We start from the raw sequence: 12,015 nt of genomic DNA, 5'->3' as shown, positions 1-12,015 counted from the left end.
TTACTGCAGGTCTTCTTTTAATTTGTATTTTTCCCCCTGCTGCAAGTCTTCTTGGGTGTATATACACATTTATTTTGCGCCGAGAAGGAAGAGCGCTTTACAAGTTAAAATACAATGGGGCATATGTGTATTTTTTCCCCACTGTGGATGCCAGTATTTTTGAGACGGGAAGCCTAAATTTTTTGTTTCGAACCATTTCGTTTCCGTTTCTTCCCTCTTACCGCCGAAGAGTGCAAGGCCTTTCATGTACAGCAAGTTGCATGAAAATAATTTAAACTTTCCGTTTAGTATGTTAGCTTTTTTGCAGATGTCCTTTTCCCAAAAGGGTTTGGTAGAGTTAGTTAAAATAGTTGCGGAGTTCAGAGATATAAATAGCAAGGAGGAGAGAGATTTAGGTAGAAGCTTTGAAAGGGAGGGGAAAGGATGTAGAGAGAAAATGAGTTTGGAAATAAATTTAGCAAGGAATAGGGGTGATGGGGGAGAGAGAAGTAATGTAATTGCTTTGAGAATTCTTTTTGTACATGTTGGTGTTGCTAAATCTTTTCCTTCATGTAGTAGAATCAATTACAGATTTAGATTCAGTTTCTTTTCTCCCTAGAGCCCCAGGACATTTTCACCATTTCGACCTCAGTACTTGCACGTGAAATAGAAACGTTCCGAGATGAGACCAGTTTTCCGTGCTGTTATATTCATTATTCAGATAATTAAACCTTTTGAAAAAGTTAACGTGTCGGATTGACTTAAGGTTTGCTATAAACAAGTTGCTTGTTGGCCTTGTTGAATAATGAAACGAGATTAAAATTGTTTTGCACGAGATGACATGTTAGCAAAATGAATTCTTTGCCAGGTCCTTCGGAGTCGAGGGATGAGGTGAAGGGAGGCAGAACAAGCTTCCTTTGACAGTCTCTTTAGCAGCATTCATTTCGGTTTCTTTTCCTCTCTGTCTGGAGCCAGTGATTTGCTGGTAATGAATGCAAAGAAATGGGTGTAGTGTTTGCTGTGTGTGCACTTTGGTGATAGGGTTCATATGAATCATTACTTCTTACCCAGGCAGTAATGTTCCCGAAGTTTTCTCTTCGTTCTATGTTTCATGGTAGTTAACCTTATTTAACTCTTCTGCAGGCTTTTGTATACTTAAAAGAAAACTCTTTAACTCTTGGTATTTACTTTTTTTCTGGTAGGTCTTGCCTGAATGTAAGGCTTTTACTGTATTTGAGAGGAGGTTTGTGAACAGATATATAATGACCATGGATCATGTGCCTTTAAATATTTCATACCTGGGATTTTTTTTTTCTTTTTAATACAGTACCAACTATTGGGGTTTAATCTTTTTCCAAACTGGTGCTCTTGGTGGTAGTTGTATGTGTGGGCAGAACTAGGCTGTAAGTATCATGCCAACCATGGATACCATCTCTGTGTTTACGAGAGTCAACATAAGCAGAACTCGGTTTTAATTGGTATGTTTTCTTTTTCCAGGAGCTGGAGGAGGGAATGATATTCAGTGGTGTTTTTCTCAGGTGAAAGGAGCAGTAGATGATGATGTAGCAGAAGGTAAGAAAGCGTTTAATAATGCAAATTTTGGATATATAATTTTTTCAGAAACGTTTCCTACTGAGGGATTTCCTTGAAGCCGAAACTGCTATAAATTCAAGATGATTTTGTGTTTATTGTCCAAGAAATGTAAGAACAGTTTTAAAAGTTACCTTTCTGAAAAGCAGCCTTAAATTTCATTTGTTATTTATGCCTTGTTTTTATTATTTTTTCCTCTGAATTTATATGAAAGGTGATGAGACATACAAAATCCTCACGTGAACGCTGTGTGCTGCATTTAAGAGTTTCTTTGTTATGTAAATTCCACATACAAATAAATGGTGATGCATTTTTATGTTTGTACATTGTTTTAGATAAGTAAATTGAAATAGGTGCCATCAACATTTGGTTCAGAAACATTCTTAACAGCGTCTTTGATTTTTATGGGAAAATTTTTAACTACTTTTGAATTTGTCCGCTTTGGGAGTGTGATGCTGATTGGCATATTCTGTGAAGAGATGATAGCTCAGATTATTCATTTTGTTGTCTTTCTGGTATTTAGGTGGATAAGACAGTAATAATGCTATGCATATATCGCTTGTCTTCTAGGAAGCGTATATTCTTGTGCAGGTGGAAACAGTGTTTGATCAGTTGAAGTACTTAACGTCTGATTTTCTACCCAAATTTGTTTACTAATGTGTTTCAGAAGTTTAAGTTTTGGAACTTCAAGGTTTTGCATTCATTTGAGATGGTCTTAGGCAGCAGAGGCATTTCCCACGAAGTTGTTGCATTGTTTCATTCCTCAGAAATGTTGAAGTTTGAGTTTTAATGGCATTGTGTGTCTTGAATTACAGTAGGGATTTTCCAAACAAAACTCAGATAAATTTAAACATGTACTTTTGAGTTTTAAAAATTTGGTGAAAATTCATAAACCTTTTCCCTAGATTGTGTTGTCCTCATAGTTCTGACCTGTCTGTAGGGTACTCTTTTGGAGGTTTTTTTCAGGTGGTGGGTGGTAGCCGAATGCTTTTATTTGCTTGTGTCAGTGTCATTCTTAATGAAGTGTTTGTTTTAGAGTGTGGTGAATCCTATGGGAAGCCAACTGGCATAGGTTATACTTGTCGTATTTTGCAGAGCTCGCTCACGTTCCTTTTCTTTTGAATCCTTATTTGTTTCTTAGATGAGAAACCAGAGACAAAAGAGACTGACTGATGGTCTTGCAAATTGTGTAAATCAAGGTTTTCTGATGAAGTCAGTAGTGTTTGACTTGTTTAGAGAAATAAGTCCTAACTTCAAGGGAGGAGTTGTGTATTACTCATTTTGTAACTACATTACCTGTTGAATAGTAGACACTCCAGTATTGGATCATTAGTTCTGTGCAGTTGTGTAACACTCACCGAGTTATGAAAGTGCTGTATACTTGGAAAATATTCTTTGGTTGAATTCTATTTATTCCCTTAGGAAAGTTCCCCTAAATGCTGAGCACTGAGGGTGCTTGGTGTCTACAACATAAACTCTGCCCACAAGGAGCTCATAGTTTGCTGGTTAAACATTAGGCAGAAAGACCACATGGCTTTTATTTAATGAGAAGAAATTGATATTTCAAACTGAAGATCATTTGTGTAACTGAACCAAATAGCTTGTGATATACATTAAGTCCTCCCTTAATGTTCTGTGACTTTAAGCAAAGAAGGTATTGTAACAAAAGATGCTGAGCAGAAAAAAAAGTCAGTTTTCAAGAACGTATTGAGGTGAAGTTAGAAGATAAATCAGTTATAGTTCTCCTTTGCTGATACTTAGTAGGTGCATTTTTCTACTGATTCATTAAATAATTTTCTTTAGAGGTTAAATATTTTAACCTAAGCATATTCTTAGCATCCTAAAACGCTGATACTTGGTATATATATTTTAGTAAAATAACATACATCTTAGTAAAAATACGACTTGTTCTAATAGATATCATTATACAAAATATTAAGTATAAAAATCCAGTTTTCAAGTGACACCACTTTATTTTGGGTATTTCTGCATACTAGAGTTTGAATATTATAGTCTTGTTTGTTTTACTAAGGGAAGATTTGCTTTTCTGAAGTAAAATAAGATTAACACATTCCCTACCCCCTTAGGTTTAGACTGATCTCTTAAACAGGTTACCTGTAGCTCAACTTTTACTTGCCTGTTTTATACATCTTGATTGTCTCCATATCGCCTGCCTTTCTCCCATCTACATGCGGTCAGCTGCCAGGGCATACCATTTTTACTCTGTAATGCCTTAATATTCTTTGCATACCTGCTTTCACCTCTGTTCAGGTTTCCACTCTCTCTCATCCGAGTTGCAAGTTCCTAAATTATTCCCTGCTTCTTCATCCTATGTTTTGCTTGAGAGTTAATCTTAAATGCAGTCCTAGTTTTGTCGTTTTCCTCATAAGTCCACGGTGGATCACTGTATCCACTGGATTAGGAATTAAGTTCAGACATCTCTGTCTAGAATGTATGACCTTTGTCCAATATGGCCTCTCCTTCTCTCAGTTTATTTGCTGCTATGGCTGATGACCCAGCTAAACAGATACTGTTCTTCAAAGGCGTTCTATGCTCTCTTATTTTAGGGTCTATGTTTTTGCTGCTTCCACCTTGGAATGCCTGACAGTCCTCCCACAGTTCTCTTACCAGGATCCTGTTCATCCCTCAAATCATGCCTTTAACCTTTTTGCTAATTCCGTCTTTTGGAAATACCTGTTTTTAAAATCTTCCTTTATGGCACTTTATTACGTAGATATCATATAGTACCCCACATCTCTACTGTTACATACTACAAAGTTTAGTGCAGGACTGATTTATCTTCGTACCTTATGCAGGCATGAAACTGCTCTGTCTAGAACAATGCTTGGCAGACAGTAGTTGAATATTTGTTTGAATGAAGGAACATAAATGTTATTGTTCTTAGGTTTTGAAAGGGGAAGAGAAATGGTAAAGGGATGATTGAGATGTACTTCTAGCAGTCATGGATTTAGTTATTTGGTAGGCTTTTTAAAATAAAAACTTAAAACGCTGTGTGCAGAATCATTGGTAGGCTTTTTATAACCAGATTGATGATGTACAACCATATAATACAAAGAAATCAGGAGACCTTGTGTTTTTACCCTAGCTCCAGCACAAACTAGCGTGTGTCACTGGGGATAAGTACTCCCCTGGGTTTCTGTGTGTTTAGTAATGGAATAATAAGAATGGATTAGGTGATTTCTGCTCTTCCTTGTACTTTAATCTTGTTAATTTCCAAAAGCATCTAAAAACAGCCCAAAACCTTTTTTTTTTTTTTTTGGGTAGACAGAGTCTCACTCTGTTAGGCTGGAGTGCAGTGGCGCAATCTCGACTCACTGCATCCTCCGCCTCCCGGGTTCAAGTGATTCTCCTGCCTCAGCCTCTTGGGAAGCTGGGACTACAGGCACACGCCACCATGTCCGGCTCATTTTTGTATTTTTATTAGAGATGATTTTGCCATGTTGGCCAGGCTTGTTTTGAACTCCTGACCTCAAGTGATCCACCTGCCTCGGCCTCCCAAAGTGCTGAGATTACTGGTGTGAGCCACCAGCCACAGAATTATTACTACTGGTAATTAATACTACTGGTGTTTGAGATACTGGACTCTCTAGAGGCCTTAAAAAATAAATTATTGCTAGTAATATAGTTTATATTTTTAATTTTTCTTTTATTGAAAACTTTCTGTCATGAGACAGTAGGTAAGAGCACAGACTCAGGTGCTAGGCTACATGGTTTGAATCTTGCTCAGTCATTTATCAGTTGTATGGTCCTCTCTTTGTGCCTAGCTCCCCTCTATAAAATGAGGATAACAATGAAACCTGTCTTTTTTACAGTGTTGTTTTGATGATTAAATGAGTTTATACACATAAAACAGAACAGTACCCAGCACAAAAGAGCCTTATGAGGATTTAGATACTATTACTTGAACCTTCGTATTATTGTTACTTTGAAGGAAGAGTCTTTGGAGTATGAGTAAATTGGGAATTTGTCTTTAAAGCCTACTAAAAAGTTCTCAAAGTGAAGGAAATAGCATGTATGTGTGTTTTATACATACTCTTTGATTCCACTAATAATAAATTACAAAATACGTTCAAAACTAACCTATAGATTTAGAGACACATATGAAGCTGGTAAAACTATGAAGAAAAGCTATGAAGTAAAAGGAAAAAAAGTACTGTAAAAAGTACTGTAAAAGTCAGTGTAGTGGCTACCTTTAAGCTGTTGGAAGGGAGTTGTGATTGGGAAGGGTGGGGGAGGCCCTTGGGTGCCATCTTGACTGGGATGGTGGTTGTACAGATGTTTGTAAAGACTAACCTGGGCATTTTGTTTCAATTTTGTTTTCTTTATCTGTTAAATTTTACAATAAGAGGATTTTAGAAATTAATACAGTACTAAAGGGTTTAGGATGGAAAATGGCAGTCCCCTACCTCCCCACTCCCTAATCCCTAGTCCGTCTCCTTAGAGCAGTTCAGCTTGTCTGCTGGATTCCTTGGTGCGTCATTTCCTTTTTGGGTATAAAATGGTATTTCTGTATCTTGTCAATTTTAGCATTTCCAGCTGACTTGCTCCTCTAGTAGGTGATAACTAAGCTGTTCACATTATCGCCCCCATTTCTGTCCCTGTTGTGCCCCAGTGTTACATCACACACTATGATTAAATTGGACGTCAGTGCTTAAGTTGTTATGACCGTGCACACGTTCTCTACTAAACCAGAAGTGCTCTACAATGTTTATTTCATCCTGAAGGTAATGCAGTAATTGCTTGTTTGTTAAGTTGACTACTATTTGTTTTTTTAAAAAACTTAATCTGGAAAGTATGTGGAATAGTATAATGAACTCCTGTCACCCATCATTGTCAACAGCCAGTGCTGCCCCATTTATGCTTCCATCACTTGACCCGTTCCCATCCTTTTGTTATTTAATAATATTTGTTTTTAAAATCTGGATTTAACAAAATAGAAAGCCAAGTTCATTTTTTAATGTCAAACTGTAAGAAATTTTTTCTAAGGATTTTGATAATGTGTTTAAATTTTACTTGTGGAAATAAATTATTAAATATTCAGATACATGTGGGTAATCTGAAGTGTGTAATATTTGGTCAAAATAATGGAACAGGCCAGGTGCAGTGGATCATGCCTGGAATCCCAGCACTTTGGGAGGCCAGGCAAGAGGATCTCTTGAATCCAGGAGTTTGAGACCAGTCTGGACAACGTAGTGAGACCTTGTCTCTACAAAAAATAAAAATAGTAGCAGGGCATGGCGGCGTGCAACTGTAGTCCCAGCTAGTCAGGAGACTGAGGCTTAAGCCTGAGAGGTCCGCTACAGTTAGGCTGTGATTGTGCCACTAGACTCCAGCCTGGACAGTAGAGTAAGACTCTGTTTAAAAAAAAAAAAAAAAAAAAAAAAAAAAAAAATAAACAAATAAAAAAAAAAAAAAAGGAACAACTTAACCATTCAAGATAATTATTTTAATATACATTTTCATTGTTTAGTAATCTTAAAATATCAGATGCTATTAAATATTTAATAATGAACCTCATCTCCATATTTGATAGTCTTAAACTTTCATAGGAAATTATTTTAGGATATTATCTTATAAAGTCTGATTTTATGAAACTTGGATCCAAGCGCATTGTGTGTTTTCAACTCTTTGCTTTCTGTTTACTTTTGGTAGGATTTAGCCTTGTGGACTGGGTCTTGAAAAATATTTTTTAAATGGTAGAGGCTAAAATATGCCCCAAATAAGGACATAAGTAAAAATTTGAGAAACAGTCCATATTTTGATATCACACACAGTTTAATGGTTTTAGTCCATATCATATGTTTAATGCTATAATATGAACAGAATTTAAAATCATGTCTCTTCTGCATCTTTCTTTTTTTTTTTGTTAAAGATGAGGTCTTGCTATGTTGCCCAGGCCGTCTTTTGTGTTTCTTAGAGTAGTATGCATGTTAGATTTAGGCAGTGAGGTAAGTTAGTAGAAAAAAATAGTAGAACCCTGTTGTTTTGTGGATTTAAAAGTAGTGGTGCATTAGCTGTATTCCGAAACCTAATGACCTGTGGTGAAGGTCTTAGTTAATATCCTTACCTTGTATGACATGTGACACTTCTTTTTCTTAACACTAGTATTACTACTGACTGAAGTCTAGTAGACCTCACTCAGTACAGTCACTTAAAGTAGTAGTGTCAATTTACCCATTAAATACCATGAATGATAGTATCTGTTTAGCATCAAATAGTTTTCTTGCTTTATTTTAAAATACTAAGTTTTTTCACAAAATTCATTTGACAAACGATTATGAGAGATCAAGGCCATTGAAAACTTATTGCTGAAATTTTGTCTTGTTATTAAAATAAACCAAAAATTAGTCTTGGATGTTTCTTAGTACTCTGTAATAGTGAATGACATATTAAAATCAAGTTATTGAAAATTGTGGAATAAGCAGAATGATGAGAGGTTGAAGCAAAAATTCATTAAATCAATGAAGAGGTTACAATATGTTACATATTTGCATATAAATGTTTGCCTAATTTATCTTAAAGTTGAGTTGTAGGAAGAAAGGTAAGTTTCTTAATGCTGTTAAATAGGAAAACTGAAGGACTGGAAATAGCTAAAAAATTTTAGCTAATATTCTCAACTATAATCTTGTTGCCCTTTAATATGATGATGGAAATTATAATTAAGTAATCAAGTATCCATAAGGTGCTTCCTCAGCAGACGGAAAGAAAAGTAAAAGCTGGCCGGCCATGGTGGCTCACGCCTGTAATCCGAGCATTTTGGAAGGTGGAGGCAGGTGGATCACAAGGTCAGGAGTTTGAAACCAGCCTGGCCAATATAGTGAAACCCCATCTCTACTAAAAATGCAAAAATTAGCCAGGTGTGGTGGCGTGTGCCTGTAGTCCCAGCTGCTCAGGCTGAGGCAGAAGAATGGCTTGAATCTGGGAGGTGGAGGTTGCAGTGAGCCGAGATTGTGCCACTTGCACTCCAGTTTAGGCAACAGAGCAAGACTCCATCTCAGAAAAGAAAAAGCCTGGGTGCAAATTAGATTTTCTATAAATAAACTGCTGTATAGTCATTGTAAGGAAGGCATGGCATGGCCATCTTGAGTAACCTACATTTTTTGAGTGCTTAACTATGTACCAGGCATTGTTTTAGGTGCTTTACATCTATTAATTTACTGTTCTTCACAAAAACCCTGTGAAGTAAGTAGACTGGTGGGAAAGTTAATTAACAATAGAATCTTGAGTAGGTGATGAAGCTGGGATTCTTACCTCAGACCTTTCACTTTTCCTAATATAATTTTGTTTCAAAACTTGATCTCCTTTTAGTTCAGGTGAAGGTGTTTGATGTTGTTGAACTGCAGCTCTTGTTTATAACAAGGTTTATTTGTAATGCCTAGTAGATAATTTTTATTTTGAAATAATCAAATAGAATTTGGAGATTTATTGAATTTTCTGCTAATGACATTCTTTTGAGACAGGGTCTTGCTCTGTCACCTTGGCTGGAGTGCAATGGCATGATCACGGCTCACTGCGGCCTCAACCTCCCAGGATCAAGTGATCCTCCTGCCCCAGCCTCCTGAGTAGCTGGGACTACAGGCACAGGCCACCACGCCTGGCTAGTTTTTAAAATGTTTTTTTGTAGAGACAGGTCTCAACATGTTGCCCAGGCTGGTCTGCTAATGGCATTTGTTAGCTGAGATGTGCTGTCTATAGATGGATTATAAGGGCTTTGTTAACCCTCTGATGATGTGTGTGAAATTGTGTGATTGTACATATGTGCATTTCTCTGGTCAGAGTCCATAGCTGCCATCAAAATTGATATTATGTAGTCCAGTGGTTCTCTAAGTGTGGTCTGGCAACACCTGAACTCATTCAAACTCTGTGAAGTCAAAACTGTTTTCACAGTAGTACTCAGATGATACTTGCCTTTTTCAGTACACTTTGCAGCAGTGGTACAGAAGCCATCTTAGCATGAGATCAAGACAGTGGCACAAAAGGGTACTTGTAGAGGTAATCTTCATCACCATGTACGAGCAGTTTAAAAAACTATCAGTTTTAAGAATGTCCTTGAAGCAGTAAAAACTTAATTTTATTCTACTTGAACACATGTCTATTCGATGTTCTGCGTGACAGAATGGAAGGTATACCTAGAGCACTTCTGCAAGGGGGCAAAGTACAGTGGTTGTCTGGAGGAACAGCATTGGTGCAGCTATTTGAGTTTCAACTGCTGTTTTCATGGAACATCATTTTTATTTGAAATAACTGGTAAACTATGGTTATTCGGACTTGGATATTTGGTGGACATTTTCTCAAAAGAACAGTGAAACTGTTGCTTCAGTAGACAGTGTTTGTTGCCCATGATGAAATTTGAGCTTTCAAGCAAAAATTAGAATTTTGGAAAACACATGTCTGTAATTGTGAGCTTGACAGCCTCCCAGTACTTACAAGATTTTTTCAAATAAAATCAGTAGTCATTTTAATGTGATTTTTTGATATTATGTAATATGTCAACATTTGTAAGATCTGTATAACTCAGTGAATCAGTCTTTTACGAGTGACCAATGTGTGTGATGTTAAACAGTCATACATCAGTAAAAGTGCATGCTAGAGCATTGAATTTTATTGTGACTACCAATAATGTTTTCAGATTCCACAAACCTTTAAGAATCTACCAGTGAGGACTTTTGGTGTCGTATCAAAGGTATATCCATAACTACCTGAAAAACCTATTAAAATATTCCTCCCTTTCTAACTACATGTCTGAGTGAGGCTGGATTTTCCTCACATATTTAATCGACAAAGCATATTGTGATACAGTATATTGAATACAGAAGCAGTTAAGAGAACCTTCATTCTGTTAGGCCAGATATTAAAGAGATTTGCAGCAGTGTAAAGCAGTGTCATTAATTTTGTTGGTGGGGGGGTATAGTCATTTTCATAAAATTTTGTTAATGTGTGAGGTTTATTACTATTTTACAGTGAAGAAATACTTTAAAGTTTAAAAGCTGTTTGGTGGTTTAAGATTTTAAGAGTTAAGGGGATCTATCATTCAGAAAATTTGACAGTTGTAGGTTTAGTCTGTTCATAGATTTCATTTTAGTAATAATGCTTTACAAGTCTCATGAACCACAAGATAAGTGATCAGAACAGTGTACTGCTTTTGTGCATGAATGTCTTAAAAAATTGCCTATAAAAGTAGTTTCTGTGACTTGAAATTGTTTCAGTCTCCTCCCTCCCTGTTCTTTTCTCCTCCCTCCCTGTTCTTTTAGATACCAAATTAGATCTGCCTTAAGCTCTTTCAGCTGGTGATCTTGGTGAAGGAAGAATACCTTCAGGACGTTAAAGTATCTATTTTTAAACTTACTCTCCCTTACAGAGATTAAATACCAGTAACAGATTTGCCAGAATAAAATAATTTTTTACGGTTTTCCCCACAGTGTCTGCTCAGGTTCAACTATCAGGAACACTGAAATTCTCACAGCCTAATTTAGTGCCATCCTGGGTTGCCTGCCTCATCATTAGAAGTGAGTTGGTGACCTTGACATTGTGTTTATTTTGAGCCCAACATGTAGCAGTTTGGTGATGTGTAGTCTGTTCTAGGAAAGAAGGCATAAAATGGGCTTGGTAACTCTCTGTTTCCCAACTTAACTATTAAAGGGAAGGGAGAGAGGGAACAATGTTTTTCTGAAAATCCTGAAATGAGCAACATAATTCCATTTTAAATAAATTTCCCATTCTAAAGATGTAGTATCAACTATTGCTTAATATTTTCAGTATTTTTGTGGCTGTTTTCTACGCTTGAATGCCAGGGTTTGTAGACTTTTAACAGTTTTCTGTCCAGTTTTAAACACGGAATGTAGTTTTAAAACTCAGCAAATTTTAAAATTAATGTGAATGTTTTTAGTTAATGTTGGCAGTAGTTGATTACAATATCATCTAGATCTTTGCTCTTGGCAAATGTGGAATCCTTGGCAAGTCGTTGAATACTTCTGTATAGCACATTGCCGGGAGTTACACTCTTGTAGCTTTTAGTTTCTATTGGTTAAATCCTCTCTGTATGTTCAAATACCAGATGGAGTTTTCTCTTCTGGAATCTTTGAATGATCTCTTTTTATCCAGTTCACAGGGTCTGTGGACCAGTGATCTGGTTTAAGAACTTCTGCTCTAATCTTGTAGTTATGCCTGTGTTTACACACTTACTGAAACTTATTTATTGGACTCTAAATTTGGAAGAATCAAGGATATTTGTGTGGTAATAATGGTGTTTAGACTATTCAGGAGGGTATTTTTTCTTATCAATCCTCTTATTACTTTTCCTGAGATAATATGGGAGGGATTAATCTTCTCTAAAATACTGGACTTGACAGATTTAGTGCATTCCCATCTTTTCCCCCCCCCTTTATTGAAAACTGTCTCTCATTGGTAAAACATTAGAGGGATATA

The 12,015-nt window shown here is 36.4% G+C and overlaps 1 protein-coding gene across 2 annotated transcripts in view; it reads left to right on the top strand.

Moving 5' to 3' along the window:
* The first annotated feature begins 1,382 nt into the window (after nucleotides 1-1,382).
* Nucleotides 1,383-12,015, top strand: part of PPP2R2A (protein phosphatase 2 regulatory subunit Balpha) — an 84,430-nt gene continuing 73,797 nt past the window's right edge. The window contains exon 1 of one of the 2 annotated variants that reach the window (XM_017885399.1): nucleotides 1,383-1,551. The gene's annotated coding sequence lies outside the window, so the exon portion shown is untranslated. The remainder of the gene's footprint in view (nucleotides 1,552-12,015) is intronic. The other variant, XM_017885407.1, reaches the window with a different exon arrangement.

Source organism: Rhinopithecus bieti, unplaced genomic scaffold (genome assembly GCF_001698545.2).
Source record: "Rhinopithecus bieti isolate Rb0 unplaced genomic scaffold, ASM169854v2 scaffold_315, whole genome shotgun sequence".
Classification (NCBI taxonomy): domain Eukaryota; kingdom Metazoa; phylum Chordata; class Mammalia; order Primates; family Cercopithecidae; genus Rhinopithecus; species Rhinopithecus bieti.
This window is presented reverse-complemented; position numbering and strand designations above follow the sequence as displayed.